Source organism: Adiantum capillus-veneris, chromosome 29 (assembly GCF_014529385.1).
Source record: "Adiantum capillus-veneris isolate H3 chromosome 29, ASM1452938v2, whole genome shotgun sequence".
Classification (NCBI taxonomy): Eukaryota; Viridiplantae; Streptophyta; class Polypodiopsida; order Polypodiales; family Pteridaceae; genus Adiantum; species Adiantum capillus-veneris.
The window spans coordinates 25995494-26018663 of record NC_140959.1 but is presented as its reverse complement, the minus strand read 5'-3'; the positions used below and the strand labels follow the sequence as shown (position 1 = coordinate 26018663).

General features: G+C 41.5%; 1 pseudogene; it reads right to left on the bottom strand.

Moving 5' to 3' along the window:
- Nucleotides 1-16904: 16904 nt before the first annotated feature.
- Nucleotides 16905-17487, bottom strand: LOC147418933 (ubiquitin-conjugating enzyme E2 variant 1C pseudogene; annotated as a pseudogene).
- Nucleotides 17488-23170: the final 5683 nt, after the last annotated feature.

The following is a 23170-nucleotide window of genomic DNA, read 5'->3' as shown; positions in this document are numbered from 1 at the left end:
AAGAATACTCGCAATGAGACTCCTAGGGCTTCCACCATCGAAGCTCCAAAAGAGGATGGTCATTGCAAAGGATCATCACTTTCCTATGCGTGGGGAAAGGTAAGAGAGCATGATGCCTTCATCTTGTTTGACCCAGGCTCTACTCTCAACTTCATATCAATAAAGTTGGCCACCAAGTTGGGCATTCAAGCTTTTGAGATGGGAGATATAGTAACAGCCGATGCAGCTTTCAAGGGACAACAAGCCTCTGATACTCCCTTGATTGGGAAGTTGAGGCTTCATGTCCAAAGCTATGTCGACAAAGAAGACTTCTTCATCTCTCCTCTCCAACATCAGGATGTTATCCTAGGGGCACCATGGTTTGATCGCATGGCTGCCAACATGAAGTTCCCTAAAAGGATAATTTACTTCACCTACAGGGGAAAGAACATGTATATAGATGCTAGTGAGCGTGGTCGCACTATTCCACTTGTAAATCCTCTTTCTTTTGATAAATCAATGAAGAGCTCAGTTTTTGCGTACATGATTTATGTCAAAGAGTCTCTAAAAGCTAATAATGTTTCATCAAATGAAAATGATAGGAATCAAGAAGAGTTAGACTTGTCTACTTTTCTAAAAGGATTCCAAGATGTGTTCATCGATGATATCCCTATGGACCTACCTCCAAAACAAGGGGATGATGAGCATCGTATTGAGCTCCTTCCAGGAAGCTCACCGCCTAACAAACCTCCTTATCGAGTCTCACAAGCTCAACAAGAGGAGATTATGAGGCAAGTACAGGAATTGGTAGACAAAGGGATGGTGAGGCCTAGTTCCTCTCCCTTTTGTTCTCTAGTCCTTTTAGTGCAAAAGAAAGATGGTACATACCGTATGTGTGTGGACTATCGAGCACTAAACCATATCACTATCAAAAACAGATTTCTCGTGCCTCGGGTAGAAGATCTGTTTGATAAGCTACAAGGCTCTACCTACTTCAGTAGGATTGACCTTAAGAGTGGTTATCATCAAATAAGGATAGTGGATGAAGATATCCTAAAGAGCGCGTTTCGCACAACATTTGGTCTTTATGAATATCTAGTCATGCCCTTTGGCTTGACTAATGCACCAGCTACTTTCAATCGTCTCATGGAGAAAATTTTTAGACCATATCGTAAATTCACTGGAGTGTTCTTTGATGATATCATCATCTACTCCAAGTCTTTGGAGGAACATAAGCAACATCTCCAAGTGATTTTTCAAGCCTTGAGGGAGAACAAACTTTTTCTCAACCAAAAGAAAAGTGAATTCTTCCTTCAAGAGATTCAATATCTAGGTCATATTATCTCTCACGATGGTATTCGTATGGATCCATCAAAGTTAGAGGTAATAAAATCATGGCCTAAACCAAGGAATCTACATGAGCTAAGAAGCTTTATTGGTATGTGTGCATACTATAGACGCTTCATAGCAAAATTCTCTCAAGTAGCAGGACCACTACACGACTTAACAAAGAAGAACGTTAAGTTTGTATGGACTGCTAAGGAGCAAAATGCTTTTGAAAAACTCAAAGAGAAGCTTACTTCCCAACTAGTCCTCGTGCTTCCGGATCTCTCAAAGCCATTTGAGGTCCAATGTGATGCTTGTGGTGATTGCCTTGGAGCGGTTTTGCTTCAAGAAGAGCATGCCATAGCATATGAGAGCCGAAGGCTCAATATTGATGAACGAGTCTTGGGCATTTATGAGAAAGAGCTTTTAGCTCTTCTACATGCCCTAGACACATGGAAGCACTACCTATTGGGGACTCCATTTATCCTACGAACCGACCACCAAAGTCTCAAGTATTTCATGACGCAAACCAAGCTTTCCGACAAACAAATGAGGTGGGCAAATTTTCTTTCGCAATTTAATTTCCATATTGCTCACATAGCTGGTAAGCACAATCAAGTTGCCGATGCACTTTCACGACGACCAAGAGTTAATGTGGTGTCTATAGCTACTCACAACGATCTATCCTCTATGATAGATGAGTATGCTACTGACCCTGACTTTAGAGACATAATGTCAGCCCTTGCTTTGGGGAAGAAAGAGGAACCATTCACCTTGCAGGATGGTTATCTTCTCCACGGCAATAGGCTATGTGTTACCCATTCCCTTCGTGAGAAGGTTATGTATGAATCCCATGCTCCTCCATATGCAGACCATAGAGGTATTCAACCTACTCTCCGAGGAGTAGAGACGTATTTCTATTAGCCTACCATGAAAGTGGACATACAAGAGTATGTTTCAAAATGTGTAGTATGCCAAAAGACCAAGTATGATAGAGGGAAGCAACCTGGATTACTCCAGCCATTGCCTATTCCAAATTCACCATGGGAGAGTATATCCATGGATTTCATCTTTGGATTGCCCAAGTCTATCCATGGGAATACAGGAATATGGACAATAGTCGATAGGTTTAGCAAGCAAGCACATTTTATTCCTGTCAAAAAGACTATTAAGGCACATCAAATGGCAACTCTCTTCATATCTCAGATTTTCAAGCACCATGGATTACCCACATCCATCGTGTCAGATAGAGATCCTAGAATGACCAGTAATTTCTGGAAAGGTCTCTTTGAAAATCTAGGAACAAGATTTAATTTCTCTTCGGCCTATCACCCACAAACGGATGGCCAAAGTGAGATAGCCAATCTTACGATACTCGATCTACTCAAAACTTATGTTACCGAAGTAGATCAACGCTCACAATGGGAAAAGTATTTACCGCTAATAGAGTATGCCTACAATAATACTGTACATACTTCTACGGGGAAAGCACCTTTCGGGATCATAGAGGGAAGACCTAAAAGTCCCTTGCTAGTGAAAGTACATGGGAAGATCTTCGCCGCCGATGAGTATAGCCGTGACCTACAAGAATCTTTTCAAAAGATTAGGGAGGCTATAGCCATCTCTCAACAAAGGCAAAAGGCTGCTGCTGATAAGCACAGAAGAGCCTTAATGTTCAAAGAAAATGATTGGGTCTTACTCAAGTTTCCTAAGGCTCGATTAAGGCAAACGACAGGCAAAAATCCTACGGGCCATCAAAAGTATTATGCTAAACTAGCAAAAAGATACTATGGTCCTTTCCAAATCTTGAAGCCTATCAATGAGACGGCTTATCAACTCAAGTTGCCCAACCATTGGCTTATACACAATGCCTTTCATGTAAGCCTACTTAAGCCCTACAAAGGAGAGCCACCAATTGAACCAATTATTGAAGACCCTCCCGAAGTCGAAGACCAAGAAGAGGTGCTACAACCCGAAGCTATCCTTCGGCATGAAGACAAGGTACTACGACATGGTAAGATAATCCAACGGTATCTTATTAAGTTCAAAAATTATCCTTTTGAAGATGCTAAATGGATGCAAGGAGTACAACTTAAGGATAGTATGAACCTTGTCAATGCTTACAATGCTACATTAGAGTAAGCAAATGTACAAATTTCTTTTAAATGACTCATGTTTTTGTCTTATATGACTAGTCCTCTTTTTAATTGTGCACAAATTTAACTAGTATGCATGCTTAGAATCATGTTTGTGATGACGACGTCTCTCAAACACCAAGTAGAATTTTTCACTCTACTTTGGGAGAATGAAATGGACTAAAGAGCAGACATGCTTGCGGCAGCTATGTCTCCCAAGCACCAAATGGATTAGTCATCCATCTTGGAAAGATGTCGTAGGGTAAAAAAGGGATCCTCTACCCGCTAAGTACGATTGACTAATGACTAAACCTTTATCTCTTCTACCTCATAGTCGAGGACGACTATGATTTCAAGAGAGAGGTAATGTCATAAAATCTAATATCTAACCAACCCAAATGATTTTCTCATATTAAATTGATCACTTAATGTGGGAGAATAAACAGGAACAAGTGTTAAGATATAGATATGTGCTTATAGATCTATCTCAACACGGGGCCAATAGTAAAGGGGCCCAAATGGGAGATGGTCTATCAAGAGCAAGGCTAACCAATGGAGCATAAGACCTTAGGGTTAGCTTCATTGAAGACCTCCAATAATGTGTGAAAAAGTCCTTTGACCTTAGGTAAGCTAGGACTGAGCTTGAGGTGGGAACCCGGCCCAAGCTCGAGGTGCTTGACCTGCTTGAGGTGCTTGTCGTGCTTGAGGTGTTTGTCCTGCTTGAGGTGCTTGCTTAAGGTGCTTGAGGTGCTTGACTTACTCCATGCTTGAGGTGCTTGACTTGCTGCTTGATTAAGGTGCTTGAGGTGCCTTGACATGCTTGCCTGAGATGCTTGTGGGAATACCCCCTAGTCCAAGTGCTTTGTCATGCTTGATGACTAAGGTGCTTGAGCTCCTAAAGTCAAAAAGATCCCTACAAGGAGGGGGGCGAGCCTACAAGGGTGGGGGATGAGAGAGAACACACACACACACACACAAGGGAAGCCCTAGCTTGAAGAGGCATCAAGGACACTTGTCAAGTTCCTCCTCATGTTGCCCTCATGGTGTGCCTGAAGCCTATTGGTTGGCCACCCAAGGGGTCCAATGATAATTTAGGATATTTAATTAATTGATTTTGCATTTATCAAGTCCTCTCTCTCAAAGGGGAAAGGGGGACACTTGTCCCAAGGCTACCCCTGTTGCTTGTAATGGCTCTTGCTTGTGATTGGCTAGGCCTGGAGGGGTCCAATGAGCTTCAAGCATGAGCTACAAGGGGGGGTCGACCCAAGCAAGCTAGGGGGGTGCTTAGGGGGTATACTCACCCACACACACTCACAAACACTCTCATTGTGTGCTATGCAAAGTGCAAGAGCTCCCTCTCCAAGCAAGTAGAGGTTGAGAGCCTACACCAACACTCTTGGCTATGGAGTGCAAATCCAACCAAGAGCCATGCTTCAATGCTTGAGCTTGTCATCTCCTTCTTCTTCATTACTATGCTATTATGTATGCTAGCCTAAGAGTTATGATAAGTGAGGAACTAGCTCTTTCTCGTATGAAATGTTTCTTCTTCCTCTTCCCTACTCTCATTCCCTGCTAGCTCTCTCCACCTTCGAAGGTGTTTGAGGTCTTGGGACTGAGGCTTGGTATAGTTAAAGCTTTCTTCAAGTTTAGGTTATGCTATGATGTTGATGCATGAAGCTTTCCATCTTCATTGCTTCACCTAGGTCACAAGGAACACAAAGAATGTATTGTAACAAGTCTCTCTTTATGGGAGAAATCATAATACAAATGCCTATTGGAGGCGGGACCGGCTCCACATAAATCCGGTCCTCAACTGTTGTCATGTTCTCTAAATTCTCTCTCTTGCAAACGTATTGTCTATGCCAAGTTAACTCATTGCTATGATTAAGTTGCTATCTTCAATTATGTCTACCCGCTATGCTCACAAAATCATTTCTTGAAAGTATTCTCATTAAATTCCGCTACTCTCAAATTGAATAGGCAAATTCCATTACATCTTATTTATATGCAATCAACCATAAGAAATGGTTGTTTTGGGTGAAATGCAGTGGTCCATCAAATTTGGAGGCTTCTTGTGACCAAGACATGAGAAATTTTACAAATTTTTCATTTTTGCCATATGTAATAGTATTTGAACTATAAGATCATGAAAGTATTTTTCAAAATGAGTGGATATACTATGGTTTTGTATTTTTTTTCCAAAAGCTTGAAAGGACATTGTTATGTCTTTTAAGATTACCAGACTATTGCTAATGGATGTCTATATATGGCCCTTAAAGATAACTTTTTATGCTCACAAGCAGAATGAATGCTACATGTGTCACGACTTTCAATATTGAGCAAGATAATGGTTTTGGATGTAAGGAAATTTTTTATGTCTTTCAATATGGTCAACCTTTATGTTATATTGCCTTTTGATCCAAATGGACTTAATCTTTATGCTACTACTAAGCATGAATGCTATAGCAGACAGGGGGGTTTGGCAAACTATGTTGTGGGCATTTTGAACACCTTGTTTTTTGTAAATCTGAACATATGGACATTATGTGTGTGTCAAAAGAGTGTGTGGGTTTCCTTTTTGTGGTCTTTTGAGATTTCTTTATCCAGCACATGTATATGCACTGTAAGTTGCTTAACTAGCACTAGCTGGCGAGTTTCCTTAACTACCCATTAGTGAGTTTCTTAAACTATGACTTGTAACTCTTGTGCTAACATAGAGAAGTTCATTAAAATATACAAAATCATCAAGTAATTGGTTGTTGTGCCTCCTCAATGATTTTTAATTCACTTATTTGCCCTCGACTAGATTATCCTATATGTAGTCATGCTAGGACAGCTTGTTGTTTGCGCCAATTTTGCCCATAGAGGTGCATAGATTTGAAATTTTTGGTCTTGAGAACTTTTATTGAAAAAATGCAGAGAAATTTTGAGGCCTAAAAGCATCCTTTTGGAGTTGTGGTTTGGGAGATATATTCTATTTTGTTCACGGTACAAGCAGTTTGGTAAGGGGTAAGTTGTGGAAGCTAGATTGTTTTATGGTGTGTATACACTTCAAAATTGTGGATTTGAAGAGTCACTTGCTGAAGGGGGAATGTATTTTCCTCAAGTGCATTGGTTGGTGTGTGCTATAAATCCATGCCGGGGTAGGTGCTTCTTAGTTTTGATGGTGGTGTTTGGGTGGGCGTGAGCTTGACCTTGTAAAATCCCAAAGGATCACTTGCCTTTGAGTTGTGATTTTGTGGGAGATCATTTGATACATTTTTTGGTGTTGATCTTGTGTCTTGAGTACTATTGGGAGAAATTTCTATAGAGGTGCCCCTTGCTTTTGTTTTTCCAACAGCATGTACAATCACAAGGCACAAAAGGAACTAAAAGGGCTCAGAATGCCATGAGGGCTAGCATGTCATAGACATTTTGGTCTTCTTCCTAGTTTTGGCATACAAGAGGTGAAGTGTGGAATATATGCCAATGTTGAGCGGCATTTATATCTATCTAAGATTACTCAATGATGGAAATTATATTACCTCCCATTTTGTAACACTTTAGACAGTGTGCCTAGGGATATGGTGAAAATGTATGGCTACACCTTGTGTCGTTTTATGCAGTGTATATGAAAATGATAATGCAATGGATACTCTTCTTTATTTTATCTACTCTCTATAATTTTTTTCTTCTCTACAAGAATGTTGAGTGGCATTTATCTCTATCGGCAATGTCTCAATGATGGCAATTATATTACCTCCCATTTTGTAACACTTTAGATAGTGTGCCTAGGGATATGGTGAAAGTGTATGGCTACACCTTGTGTCCTTTTATGCAATGTATATGAAAATGATAATGCAATGGATACTCTTCTTTATTTTCTCTACTCTCTGTAATTTTTTTCTTCTCCACAAGAATGTTGAGTGAATGCTTTGTATATGTGCATTGAATGGCTAACCTCCAAATTTACACTTGATTGTTTTGTTGTCTATGCTGCAAGGGTTTTGGTAGGGTATTTGGGAGAATATTCCTTGAGTTTGGAAAAGTTCTATATCACCTCACTAAACCAAGGAAAATATTCTTTATCCTATTGCTCGCAAGATTTCTTCCTTGCTATACGTAATTCAATTTGGAGTTGTGCATCAAAAGTTAGAGCAGTTTTGGTGCACTACACTTTAAACGGCACTCAAAATAGTCTCAGGACCAAGACATAAGAACTTCTACTTGTATCTTGGTCTCCAAAGGGTATTTTTAACTCAAACTTAATATTTGAGATGTACTCAAAGATATCTATAAGCTCATCAACTCAGATACCTCCACTATTAAGAGAGAGAGAGAGAGAGAGAGAGAGAGAGGGATTGAGATATTGAGAAACTTTGACAGTAGCTAGACGAGGTCATGCACAGGCTCTGTACAGATTTTCACCCATTTCTCAGGTTGGGGTACATGGATCATGATCCATGTTCAACCACATATGAGTTTGATCTCCTTGGAGTTTGTTATACTCTATGTCCACAAGCTATATCTTAAATCTTTTTGGATTTGGAGTTTTCTGATAGGTCAAATGTCCAACCCTAGGTCTATTCTGCGATCTTCAGCCTGTCACACATTTTGATGTCTTTTGATCCAAATTTGCTCAAGTTTTTTTCAAAACTGGACTTGGAGATATGTTTCCTTGTGTGTGCACTATACTCTAGGAAAGTTTTAGATCAACATGTCACCATGGTACATGGATTACGATCCATGTTTGGAGGCCAAATTGACTTTCCTTGGTACCATTAGGATCACCAAGATGACGAGTTGAGGTTTCAAGGGAGCTTTGAAGGAATATTTTTTCAGATTTTTTCTCAACTGACCAATTCAAAAGAAAAGCTCGCTTCACTCCAAAATCAATTTATGGAGCGAGCTTTTTGAAGAGAGCTTTTTTTTTAATCCCTCCCTCTCTCTCTCTCTCTCTCTCTCTCTCTCTCTCTCTCTCTCTCTCTCTCTCTCTCTCTCTCTCTCTCTATGTCCCTGCCCCCCTCTCTCTATTTATCTCTTTCCCTATCTTCCATTGTTAAGGGCTCACAATTCTAACAGATAATTAATACAAGAATCATGTAGTGTATAGGTAAATGAGGTAGGAGACTGCATATTAAAACACAAACTGCATAATAGAGGAATGAGAAACACCATAATTAAGATAAGAAAGTGCAGCATTTACTATGTATTCATCATCACAATCAAACTACAGAGAAATAGCAACAATACAACTGCAAGGGACTGCCAAAACTGCATGTCGGTTACATCCGAAAAACTGCTACACGCCATATGACCCTTCAAGACTTTAAAACTAACTAGGCATAAAGCTCTTGTGTAAAAAAACCCCTAAGGCTTAAAGCTAAGACCTTATCTACACTCAAAAAGTAAGTGCCCTGACAGATCAGGCACCAACACCTGGCACACCCAGTGGGCAATGTATCTCGAACATTGTGAGAACCCATCCCTTGATCAGAAATTTCAACATCAAGATGATCTTTATCTTCAGGCTGCTTTGAACTTTCCCCTTCTGGGCAGTTTCCTTAGCATCTTTACCAAATCCTGCATCCATTTCATCTTCAGGTGCCTTCATTGCAGTCTCATCATCTTCTTCAGTGAGTATATCATCCACAATAAACAATACTAGATCTTTAAATTGTTGTTGTCCACTTGCAACACCTGCTTCTTCATCTGCAACTTCAATTGGAGCTATGACTATGCCTTCAATTGATTGTTCTTGAGTTTTAATTTCAGGTTGCTCTAGTATTACATCTCTTTGATTAATCACTTGTTCAAATTGATGTGTTCCCTATTGATCTAGCTGCAACTGTAATTCTTCATACTTCTTCTTCAATTCATCAAATTGTATCTGCAAAAACACATTTTCCTCATTGGCTTCTTCCTTTGCAAAACTCTGATATGGTTTGCTAACGACATCATACATTCTGAGTTTGATCTACTCCCACACTCCTTTCATGTACTCCATTAAGTCAATTTTTATTTTGTCCACATCAGTTGAAGCTAAATACCAACCCTCTACATCTAGCTCTTCTTCTGACATCTCCCTGGTCTTTTCTTCCACTCTTTCGCATGTTGTAACTCTGTTCAATAGAACTCTATTTATTTCTTTCAAGTGCTGCATTCAAAGTTGTCATTTTAGTCAACTGCCCCTATAGCACACCTAGCCACTCATCTTTCCACTGAGCAATTCTTCCTGAATTCTTTTCTATGTATACTGCTAACTGCTTGTAAGATGCCAACTCTTGTTTCATGATCTCTTGGCTATCACTCAATTCCTTGACCTGCTTCTGCAAAATCTCCATTTCAAACGAAGTCTTCTTTTCCTTTTGTGCACCCTCTCTGATTTGCTTCAACCCATTGTGTAATCCCTCATTTTCCCTGCTCAACAAGGTAAAATCCATGGCTTGTTGATCCACATACTCCTTTACTACACCCAATGCAGTTTGCACCTCCTTTAAAGATACATTTGGAAAACTTGCTTTAGACATGCCCATGTTTTGAACTGTAGAATCCCCTTCTGCAATTATAGGATACTCTGCTGCAAGTTTCCCCTTCAGTTTTTTTGAGTTTGATACCTCATTTTGCTGTCACATGGACTCTATTTCTTTCACAAGGATTTTGAACTATAGACTCAGGAAATAAATCTCCAAATTCCTGATCTAAGTGGACTTTTATTGCATCCATAGATTCTTTCTTTTAGTAACCTACAGCCATCAGTGTGTCCATATCCTTTGTCATTTGGAGGGGTTTCTTGTCACGTTGCAATTTTTGCCTTTTCTCCTTTCTTTGAGCAGACCTTGAGTCTTCAATCATTTTTCTGGTGATAGAAAGCTCTTCCCCTACAATATACTTTCTTTGTTAATGAAATGTCCTCCATGATCAGAAACTAACTCAATAGGACATCCAAACCTGATCATAATGTTTTTATACAAAAAATTTGCCACACTCCTTGCTGTGTTATCTCTCAAAGCCATAGCTTCTACCCATTTTGTACAATAATCAGTTGCAACCAATATGTTCATGTTCTGTGTAAACCTTGCAGGTGGCTTGATTGGACCAACAAAATCTAATCCCCACTTCCAAAATGGTTCCAAAGGTAATATAGGTTGCAAGGGAATCCTATCTACATTCAGTGGCCTGCCCTCTCTCTAGCACAACAAACAGTTCTTACTGAATTTTTGAGCATCTTTTATAGCAGTTGGCCACCAAAGTCCTGCTTGAAATATTTTCCTTGCAGTAACATATCCTGAAAAATGTCCTTTTGAATTACCTGCATGAGCTTCTGCCAGTATTGCTCTTTGTTCAAATTCATGAACACATCTCTTGATCACCTGATCAATTCCTCTCTTGTACAATACCCCTGCAATTACTGTGTAAGGTTTGCTTCTTAAAGCTAATATTTTTCTTTGATCCTTAGTCATTGCTTCAGGTAACACCCCTTCAATCAAAAACTGAACCATGTCTTCATACCAATCCGTTGGATGCTCTTTCACCTGAACTAAGAACAACTCTGCATTAGGTAATTGATCAGGTACTCCTGAGGAATCAACCTCACCTGTTTCCAATCTAATGAGATAGTCAGCCAAAACATGAAGTCTCCCAGGAGTATGTATTACCACATATTCAAATTCCTGCAAGAGCAATATCCATCTGGCCAACCTTCTTGATAAATGTGGTTTGTTTACCAAATAGATAAGATCCTGATGATCTACGTGGAAGGATACCCTATTGGCTAAAAGATATGTCTAAATTTTTGCAATGCATAGATCATTTCCAAGCATTCCCTCTGTGTAACTATGTAATTCTTTTCTGCAGGTGTGAGTACCCTGCTTGTTGCATAGTAAATTGGTCTAAACCAACCACGTCTGATTTCTTGCATCAATGCTGCACCTACTGCCACAGTTAACATCTTCTTTAGAATCCTGAATGCTCTTTCCTGCTCTTCTCCCCATTCAAATACTAGATCCTTCTTTGTAAACTTTGTTAGTGGTGTACAAGCATGTGCTAAATATCTCAAAAATCGGTTATGCCACTTCACCTGACCCAAAAATCTGCTCAATTGCTTAATTGTCCTTGGTTTTGGTGCTTTATTGATTGCTTCCACCTTCCTTGGATCTATAAATACTCCTTCATCAAAAATTACATGTCCCAAGAGAAATCCTCTCTTAATTGCAAATGCACACTTGACTGGGTTCAGTGACAGTCTAAATTCCCTACATTTCTAAAAACACAAACTCAAGTGCTCAAGATGCTCCTACTTCTTTCCAAAAACACTAAAATCATCCGAAAACACCCTCATAAATGTTGTAAGGAATTCAGTAAACACACACTGGACCACCTTTTGAAATGTTGGTGGAGCATTCTTTAAGCCAAATGTCATCACATTGCTAGCATAAACTCCCCACTTAGTGACAAAAGTTGTTTTCTCCCTGTCTTCAAGTGCCATTAAGGTCTGGTTGTATCCACTAAAATCATCCAAAAACCTATAAATCTCATGTCCAGATACTGCATCCAATAGTGTATCACAAAAAGGTAATGGAAAATGGATCAGTCACTATTGCAACATTCAGTTTCATGTAGTCTACACACACCCTGATCTTTCCATTCTTCTTGGGAGCTACAACAATTGATGACAACCAAGTAACCTCATCAAATGGGTAAATGAAACCCACAGCCAACTGTATATCAATCTCCTCTTCAACCTGCTTGGCATAGTTACGACTCATCCTGTATCTTTTTTGTATAACTGGATTTGCATCTGGTTTCAAGTTAATTTTGTGCTGACCAAAACTAGCATCTACTCCCTTCATATCTAAATATTTCACATGCAAAAACATCTTTGAATTCTAACAACTCCTTCAGTTTCTCCTTAAACTCCTCATCCAGTTCTGCTGACACCCTCACTGTTTATGGTTCTTCTTGAGTGTTCAGGTTCACTTTCTGTAGTTCATCGTGAGTGACCCTAGCATTTCTTTCCATCTAATGTTAAAAAGTTCTTACTGCCTGCTTTATTAGCTTCAATAGCTTCCAATTCCTCTTTATTTTCAATCTGCAAATTTTTCAACAACTTATCACCCAATTTAGTAGTTGACTGCTTACCCTGAGTAATCAGTGCTTCCTGAGTCAAAGACTTCAATCCATTATCTTGATGCTGCAAAACATACTTAGTTCCTATCTTTTGCATATCCACTTCAAAAAGAGGTACCACTGATGAATTGGTTCTCAAAAAATCTTCTTCTACATGCTCTCCAATTTCTTCTACCATGTTCAATCCCTTTGCATGTAGTGCCTTGAAACCTGGTGGTATTACCTTTCTGGCATCCATTTGCATTCTGGCTTTCTTCTTTCCTCTTTTGATCACAATGGAGTCTACTCCCCATAACCAATTTACTCTTGCTGCTCTTAACCATGGTCTTCCCAATATTATTGGATAAGAATGAACAGATTCTTCCAACCTGAGCATTACAAAGTTAGCTACTACAAACTGCAGTCCCCCAACAAAGATCTGCAAATTTCTCAGAATTCCCAAAGGTGGAACTTGCCTCTGGCTTGCCATTTCACCTAAAAAGGAACTAGATCCCACTTAAGGAGATTCAAATGTTTGCAAGTTGACTCCGAGAGGATATTAACTCTTGATCCCTCATCCAAGAGTACACCGGGAAAAACACCTTTCCAATCAAAGCCCCTACTACTGGTACTTTGTAATCAACATCTAAAGGTTGAACTTCACAAACTTCCCCACAATCAAGTTTGTTCAGTATACATTTCTGTTTCCTAATTCTTTTCAATTACTTTCTTGATAAGTCTTTTTATTAGTTGTTGTGAAAATGTAGGTACCATCCTCAACATTTGTTTTACTATGATGGTTATCGAAGCTGTCAACAAAGCATCATAAAATTCATCACCACCAACCTGTTCTTGCAGTACAATTGGACTGTGCTCTAAAGTCCTTCTTCCTTGATCATCCAATGACCTTATAAAAAAAATCCAATCCTCAGGTGGTACACCCCCTCTCTGAGAGTCTTGCACTTCCTTGAGTGCCTCTATCCTTACTGCTTTTTGATCTTTCCAGTTCAAACTATCTGGATTGTCCACTGCTTCCAAGCTGGATTTTCCAGCCTTGGCCTTTGCTCTAGTGACCACAATGGCATTAATACATCCACTGGGTTCTGGAACATCCTCAATTAGGATACAAGCCATGCAGCCACAATTATAATGCCTAGGTGTTTTCTGAGTTAGGTTGCTCTCTTGCACCTACTGATCAGTTTGTTGTTTCTCTTTGGGAAACTCTACCTTTTTCTCAATCCATTCTTCCTCATTCCATGCCTCTTCAATCCATTCTTCCAAAATCACTAAATTAGCCTGACCTGGAGGTCTTTGCTATTGTTGTGGTGGAAGTGGCTGATTCTGTTCTGGAGGTCGATTATTATTGTTATTGTTGTACCTGATAATAGGGATTTCCCTATCATTCTGATGCCTACACAAGAGTTCACAATCAGGTCCTTGGTTGTGTCCCATGACCCCACAATAATTACATGGTGATTGTTGCATATTGTTCAGATTCCTATTTTGATATTCCCAATTATTGGGATTGTGTAACCTCCTCTGAGGTGCAGGTCCCTGAAATCTCCTGTTAGCACCCTAAGGAGCCACCAGATTTGCAGTTTCCTCCCTCATTTTTTGAGTAATATATTCAAATCTTCTTCCCTTGAAATCTGGATTATAGTAACAATTTTCATATTCATGACCAAATCTTTGACACACCTGACAATATGGTTTTTCTGGCATTCCAAACTGATTCATTCCAATTGTTTGCAATTTCTCCTGAATGATTTTGTTGACTACATTTGCAGTTACTGCTTCCTTTCCCTGCTTCTTTTCATTCTTATGTTTACCCTTATCTTTCTTCTGCTTCTTCTTTTCTGACCAATTTTCCTCATCATCACTTTCAGTGTCAGCTTCAGTGTCCTGATCTAAATCATCAGTTCCTGACTCTGAGTCTTCTGGTTTTGAGTCTAAATCCTCAGTTTTCTTCTTCTCCTCCTCCTTTAGTTCTGTCTTACCTCCATATCTTCTTTCAACTCTTGCAGCTGCTTCCACCAAATCAGTACAATCGTGTGCATTTACTAATGGGGGTCTCCCTGAAACTGCACTTCTGAATTCCTTTTTTAGTCCCTTACAAAAATAGTATCTTAATTGCTCCATAGAAGGTTGTTGTGCTGCTTCCAACCTATTATTTAAGTTTTTGAACTTCTGTGCATAATCTTCAACCAACAAATCTTTCTGCTTCAATTTCCTCAACTTCTTCAAAATGTCTTCAGGTGTTTTATCCTCCCTCCCTGAACCTTAGTAAAAATCTACGTCTCAAATCATTATAATCAGCCAAAGCTGCCATGCCAACTGCAAGAACCAATCCATGGCCTTATCCTGCAGTGTTGCTGCAAAATGCTCTTTCTTCACTACATCCGGATGTAGCACCTCATAACCACTTGTAGACCACCTTATTTGAAACTAACCAGCATGGCTATCAGCATCTTGGGACTTTTTCCCGCTGAACTTTTCCGCCCCCACTTTGGGATTTGGTGCAGTCATTGGAGGTGTTGAAAGTGTTTTGAGTACTCTTACCTCGAGTGGATTAAAAGGTAAAGTACCTGTTTCTGATGGTACAAACTGCAATTGTCTTCTTGCCCTTAAGATTGACTGAGTCAGCAGTACATTAACCAATTGTCCCAAAAGTAGGCTTATTATGGGAGGAGTTGTCTGTTGGTCTTCTTGGTTTGCAGGTGGGGTCTCCTGTAGCCTGTGTTCAGGTTCTTGCAGTTCAATCCCTACCCCAACATTTTCCTCTCCTGCAACAAGTCCCCCTTATAGGTTCTTCTTGGTCATCACTACTCGACTCTTCATCCTATCTTCCCCTTGCAGCAAACTCTTTTCTCAGTCTAAACCTTGTGCCATATGAGTGTTGTGATAAATTGGACCCTTGTCCTGACCCACTCATACATGATTTCTTCTTTTTTGTCTTAAGTACTGTACCAACACTTTCCTTTCATAAAACTGTAACATGAAGGTAAATTGCATGCCCCAAAATGTAGAGATGAAGTAACTACCTTGTCAACCAACCACTGCAATTTTGATTTCCCCTGGCGAATGCGGGAAGAACTTCTTCAAGAACTTGGTTGCATATTCCTCAAACTCTTCCTACATGGTTACCCAATTGGAGAATTCCCTGAGGTGGTCTATGTCAACTTGCATATCAGTTCCCCACTGTATTCTTGAATTCCATATGGTTCAGGCTGAATTCTAACCGATTGCTGGATCGCCAAAGTGGTAAGGGCTTACAGCCCTAACATGTAATTAATACAAGAATCATGCAGTGAATAGGTAAACGAGGCAGGAGACTGCATGTTAAAACATAGAACTACATAATAGAAGAATGAGAAACATCATAATGAAGATAAGAAAGTGCAGCATTTACTGTATATTCATCATCACAATCGAACTACAGAGCAAAAGCAATAGTATGACTACAGGGAACTGCCAAAATTGCATGTCGATTACATCCAAAAAACTGCTACACTCCATGTGACCCTTCAAGACTTTAAAACTCACTAGGCATACACTTTTGTGTAAACAAACCCCTAAGGATTAAAGCTAAGACCTTAGTTACACTCAAAAAGTAAGTGCCTTGACAGATCAGGCACCAACATCCATCTCTCTCTCTCTCTCTCTCTCTCTCTCTCTCTCTATATATATATATATATATATATATATATATATATATATATATATATATATTTATATTTATATTTATTTATTTATTTATTTATTTATTTAATCATATAGATAAGTAGATGTGTGTGTGTGTGTGTGAAAACAGATACCTAGTTGAGCACCACGTTTGCGGGCAGTGTTACCTTGTGTTGACCATGTACCTGGGATCTATTGTGAGTGTGTCTTTGATGCTATGGGCAAGAGTATCTTTCTCTTGAATCGCGTCATATAGGACAAAGAAAGCCGCTCCTTGATGAGGGTTCAGTAGAAATGCAAAAGGAAGGGCAAGGAACTCTCTCTCTCTCTCTCTCTCTCTCTCTCTCTCTCTCTCTCTCTCTCTCTCTCTCTCTCTCTCTCTCTCTCTCTCAAGGAAATCCCAATATTGAACAACTAGAAAAAGCAGCCCCTTGTGCGCAAACTCCATGAAGGTATAGACATGATCCCCTTGGAAATTGAGGAACCATGAAGCACCCAACAAAAAAGGGCACCTTTGTTCAAACACTTTTACTGATACATACCAAAAGAGAAAGCTATTTCTTTCTAAGGAGCTTAGCCTAAAATAGCTATGATGCTACTTATGAACCTTTCTTTACATTGAAACACCTTATGCATGATCTTGGATTGTAAAGTACTAACAAAAAACAAGCACATATCTGAAGCCAAAGAACTTCATTAGCTTCCACAATTGACAATTAAGTTCAACAAAACCCCCTTGTAATTAACTTGCAGGACAAAACAATAGAGCTCTTCAATCCTTGGCTTCCAAGCAAGATCTCCATCATTGTCAGCTGCTTCCCTTAGGAGGCTGAGGTAACTTTTTGTTGGAAATGTGCTTCCCTTAGGAGGCTGAGGTAACGTTTTGTTGTGAAACAAAGCCATCTCACACTTGAGCTCCGTCAAGATCTTCTCCATGGTGTATTCTCTTTTCCATCTTGCCAGTATAAAGAGAAATTCCTTGGCTCAACCACGCCATTGTCTTGATTGACGCATGTCATATTGATTCTGGAATATAATCGTACGGTGGGAGGTTTGTCAAGATAATCCTTATCACAAAACAGCTTCAACTGATTTATTCATCCTTCATGGACAAAATTATGGGGGCCAATGATGGTCCCTATCTTGGAACGCATAAAGCCTCGCCATTGTCATCCATGCCATAACTGACAATTACATCCCCAATTCCTTTCTGGCTGCGTTTCAGCTCCTCCAAGAGCCTAATTTTAAGACCTACAAGAGGGCCACCACCCATCGCCATATGTAGTAAAATGAGGGTCGATAACGGCGATGGTGGTGAAGCAGGCGATGGTGAGAGAGGAATGGGCAAATTTCTTTGATTTTTGTCTCTCTCTCTCTCTCTCTCTCTCTCTCTCTCTCTCTCTCTCTCTCTCTCTCTCTCTCTCTCTCTCTCTCTGTGTGTGTGTGTGTGTGTGTGTGTGTGTGTGTGTGTGTGTGTGTGTGTGTGTGTGTGTGTGTGTACGCGTGCGCGCACGTGTGTGTGTGTGTGTGCGTGTGTGTGTGTGCGCATGCGCATGCGCGTGCACAGGTGGATTGAGAATGCACCTACCTTTTGTAAAGTGTGAGCTTTTTCCTAAAGTGTGAGTCAAGGAGAGAAGAGGGGAATTATCTCACATGCAATGGAGCAAGATTGTAGAGCTACTTAAAGCTCATTTCATGAATGAATAAACAGAACTCCATTTTGCACTACATGCTTGTCTATGGTGAGCATGTGCTAAGCTAAGTCAATACTCAAGATTGTGTTTATGAGTCCAAGCTAATTGTATCGTGGAACCTAATTCACTTGAGTGATAATCTTGCTTACACACACGCTTGCATTATGCTTCCCTTTCATCCACCCTAGCTAGCATGATCCAATTCCTAACAATTGGTATCAGATCCACGGTTATGCAAACAAGGTTTGCTATTATGCACTTGCATGCTTGTACGATTAGCATTCATTAGTAATCATTATCTAGATCCATTAGGTATGCTCTTCTATTGCATATCTCATGCCTAATTAATATTACATTGGCTAGTGTGAGCATGTTCTTGAGTTAAAGACTCTTGGTCCACTACTCACAGGCCAATTGGAAGCCTAATTCGCATTAGAATGCATTAATTTGCATCAAGAACTTGCATCTTGCATTCTCATTATTTAGCAAATTGGCATTTGCAATTTGGTGTGTGTGCGTAGCCCCATTCAAGTGCTTTCCATCAAGCTGATCCATGCTCAAATCGCCCTTCATTTGCACATTCTAGAGCTTGATTGATTGTTCTCTTGCACACTCCCACTCTTTGGATTTTCTGCAGAACAATTTTCAAAAAGAGGAAATTCTTCTCCTTTTTTTTGTCTTGGGAAGGCAAATCTGCCAACAACACCGTGTGAACCTCCTATTTTTAGGAGTTGACCATCTTCTTTTGAGGGGTCACAAAAGGCAAGGCCGCCTGGCGGACCGCAGCCCTATCGTAAATTGCTCCGAGGTGAGAATTCGGGTCCACCACCGGCAGGTTGCAAGTTGGAATTATCGTCCGGCGGCCCTTGTTTCCTGCACACCCGCTGGCGAACGGCCGCTTGCGTGCATGTAACTTCTGTTGCTGCTCACGCCTGCTCGACAAGCTGCCATGCTGCTCGCACCTGCCCCAATTGCCCGTACCTGCCCGCCTTGCCCGTGTTGCCTAGACCTGACCCCACCCATCTAGCCAGCCCGTTGGCACAAGCATCGGCTCACACGGCCCCGAGCACCACAAGGGGAGGTTCCTATAAGGCCTTGCAAAAGGTCCTCCTTTGGAGCCCTTTCCCACCTATAGAAGAAAAGGAGATGCTTGGCAGCATTTTTTTAAAAGCTAAATCATCAAAGGTCTATTGAACCTACCCTACCTCCCTTCAAGAGAAATTCAAAAGGATTTCCAAAGCATTCAAAGGTGGTTTAAGAAAACTATCAAACTTCATCGAGCTTCAAGACGAGACTTCCAAGCAATGAAAGAATACATTTGTTTTTCCTTGTGAGGAGGAGCTTCACTCCGGTGAAAAGGAGCTTCACAAAGGGATTTCTCTCTCTCCCTCTCTCTCTCTCTTAACTTGCAATGAAATGAACCCAGCCGAGCACAACCTCAAATAAATTTTTTCAAATTCTTGTGCAGCGTGTAAATAGGTTGACACTAGCTAGGAGAGTCTCCTAAGCTAAGACCCCTCTATTAGCACAAATGGGGACAAGGGAATAGAAAAATTCAATGGGGAAGGGTTTCACACGTGGCAAACGAAATTAAGAGGATATCTTATGAAAAAATATTTATGGTTCGTCATCAGCACTACCTTAGAGCAACAAGCTAAACCCGATGGAGTGCACACTAGGGCATCTACACTCATAGCAAGAGCACATAATTTGGCCAAAGACGAACAAGCGTTAGGAATCATCATCACCTCCTTGCATGACAATTATGTGCATTTCATAGATGAATGTACGCATGCACATGATGCCTGGCATGTTTTAGAAAGCAATTTTGGAGCCAGGGCCAAAAGAAGTAAAGTTAGTGTCAAAAGACAACTTTACAAGATCACCATGATTGAAGGGGAGGACATTGCTAGCCTAGTAAATAGGCTTAAGAGCATTGTCACGCAGCTCACTTATATACAGGTCGAAGTACCAGAAGACAACAAAGTGGCCATACTATTAAGTGCACTTCCACCTTCTTATGACCACTTAGTCACAATTCTTGAAGAAAAATAACCGGCTCCACCTTTTCAAGTTGTCATCAACTTAGTCCAAGCAGAAGAACGAAAGCAAAGAGGTTCATTAACTCCATCAGGAGGGGCCTTTGTCACAACATCCTCAAGGGGAAGATATTCGCCATCGACATCATCAACCAGAAGAAAGTGTTATGAATGTGGAACAATGGGACACATACGTAGCGAAAGACTGCTACACAAACAATCCTTGCAACAAATGTGGAAAGAAGGGACACCCACCCTCTTGATGCTACTCAAATGGAGGCAGTAGCAGTGGAGAAAGCAGTAGTAGCAGAAGCAACAGCAGAAGCAACGAAGGCAAGAGACCGAACATAGGATCAGCTCACATGGTAGAAAACGAAGAAGACAAAGGAGAGACCAACCTTGTCTTTTATGAAGACGTACTTTGAAGATGCAGCCTCTCTACTTGTAGGGGAGGACTTTTATTTTCTTGTGTGGATATTATCATCTTGTGTGAGTTTTTTCAGCTTGTGTGGATTTTACTATCCTGTGTGGATACCAGTGATGACGGGAGCAAAGCGAACCCCGAACCCCGACGGCCTCTAAAATGTTGGGGGCCGAATGGCGCGCCTCGAGCCTGTCATGATAAAGCAAACAGGGGGCACCACCTAGCTTTGAGCGGCTAGGACGCAGACCATGATGATATGAACATCGCAAACTTACACACACACACACACACACACACACACAGATTTGCAAATGAAGAAAGCCCTCGGGGGTGTGAGGGACAATTGTTTCTGCAGTATTTACAATGACCTTCCTTCCAGCGAGGTGGCACACCATGGTTATAGAGAGGTAGGGAGAAAAGATGGTGCAAACTACTTGGTGCGTTCTCTAAGATGACTCAATGATTGTGAAGCTTACTACCAAGAGCGTGTATACGTGTGTGCATTGACCATTGGAGTCGAAAGGTGGAAGTGGCTCCCTTCGCATGGTTCAATTCCCAAGGCAAACCAACACACAAGCCCCCCTCTCCGTGATGCCAATAGTGTCAACTCTTCCCACTACACTCTACCAAGTGCTGACCTCTCATGAATTGCCTCCCCCCCCGATAGTGACCTCTCAGTACCAATTTATAGGTGTTGGCTGCTTGGATTATGGTAATCCCAGTGTGATTAGGGTAAGCTAATCGGAGAGACAAAGCAAGTGGTGGGCCCGATGTGGTTGACCCTTGCTTTGTTTTGGGAGGTTATTAAAATATGAGAATCTCTAGGTGGGCCTTTGTGACCATCACCTAGAGAGAGGGAATTTACAAAGTGGGAATTTTACAATGGCTTGGGTAAAAACTGAAGAAATGATGAAAATAACCTATAAATTACTAAAAATGGCATCGTGGTTGCGTGTTGCCGGCAAATGATGTGCTGCTGGTGCGTCGGTGTAGCGTGTACTTCTTTTCGGGGTCGGTCGGGGCATACCTTTGACGCATTTCCTCTTTTTGTTGTTGGCGGCTCGTGTTTTGGGTTCTTTCTTCTTTTTGTCGATGTCGAAGTCGTAGACCTCCTTCGGGTTTTTTTTTGTATTTTATCATGTGTGTGCATTTATGAGTGTGTGTACGTATGGGTGCATGTGGATGGATGTGTGTGTATATATAGATGTGGGTGCGCATGCGTGAGTGTGTGTGTGTGTGTGTGTGTGTGTGTGTGTATTTGTATGTGTATGTGTGTGCGCAAGCGTGCGTGGGAACGGGGCTTATTATTATGTATATAGTATATACATTATATTTTTTTTTTATCTTTCTTTTTCGGCTCTATTGACGGCTGGCAGCCTGCTATGCGAGGATGAGGGGTGGGGGGGGGGGGGGGGGGGGGGATGGTGTGTGTGTGTGTGTGTGTAGAGAGAGAGAGAGAGAGAGAATTTTTCGCTACGCCTGTATAGGCCTGAGAGGGAGTGAGAGAGAGAGAGAGAGGTTTGCGGGCTCGGTGTGCAGAGATTGTGTGTGGTGTGTGTGTGTGTGTGAATGAGATAGAGAGAGAGGGAGATCCCTTATCTGTGGTGCCTTCGAGCTGGAGAACGACACACACAGAGAGAGAGAGAGAGAGAGAGAGAGAGAGAGAGAGAGAGAGAGAGAGAGAGAGAGAGAGAGAGAGAGAGAGTCGGCTGGGGCTGTGTTGCAGAACGCGCGAGGGAGAGAAGGGGATGAGTGGGGAGAGAGAGAGAGTGGGAGGGAGGGAGAGGACGAGGCGGGTGTGTGTGTGGATAAGAGAGAGAGAGAGAGAGAGAGAGAGAGAGAGAGAGAGAGAGAGAGCGGTTTTCTGCTGCGCCTTCGCAGGCCCGAGCCATGCACGGCTGAGAGCGAGAGAGAGAGTGAGAACAATGAGGTGGCGGGGGGGGTTTCTTTGGTGGGTCTCTGACAAGAGAGCGAGGGAAGGGGAGGGAGATTCTTTGGCATGAAGTGGGGTAAGGTGGGGGGGGGGAATATCTTCAGGCTATTGGCTTGCATATCTTCAGGCTATTGGCTTGCATAGAGAGCAAGGGAGGGGGCGTGTGGATAAGAATACGGGAGAGGGCGAGTTCGTGTGCGGCTATGGCTCGACACAGCGGGAGCGCGAGAGAGAAAGCGAGAGAAGGGGTCGGGGTGAGTGCTCGAGGCCGCTCCTAGCCGAGGGTGGCCAGAAGGGGGGGGGGGGGGGGGGGGGGGGGGGGGGGGGGGGGGGTGTTCATGGAGAGTCAACGGGGTGCAGGTAAGAGAGAGAAAATATTAGAGAGAGAGAAAGCGGTTTTCGGCCATTGGTAGGCAACGAGGGAGATAGAGAGAGAAAATGGTTGGGCCACGTGCATGGGCTGTGATAAACATCACCGGGCCATTGCTTACGGGCCATTTCTTAAGCCTCCTGATGGTGTCGCTACAGCTTTGGCAAGGGAAAAATACATTTTTCCTTTTTTTTTTCCTTTGATTTCCAAAAATCGTCCATCATTAGCCCTCCCCTTTTGGCTAGAGGCATTCATGCTTCTAGCTCTTCCTCTGCATCTTTAGTTGTGGAGTTAGAGGGTTCTCTCTCCTTTGGAATGTATAGCATGAATTCAGGATCAAACCTAAGAAAATACCTTTTCAGTCTCCATCCATTGACCCTAGTCTTGTGAATTCTCCCATCTACTTCCATCGGCTTGTAGCTGCCATTGTCATAGCGTTTCTTGATGATGAATGGCCCTTCCCATCTGGGTTGAAATTTCTTGTCCGTCCTGGTGTCAAATC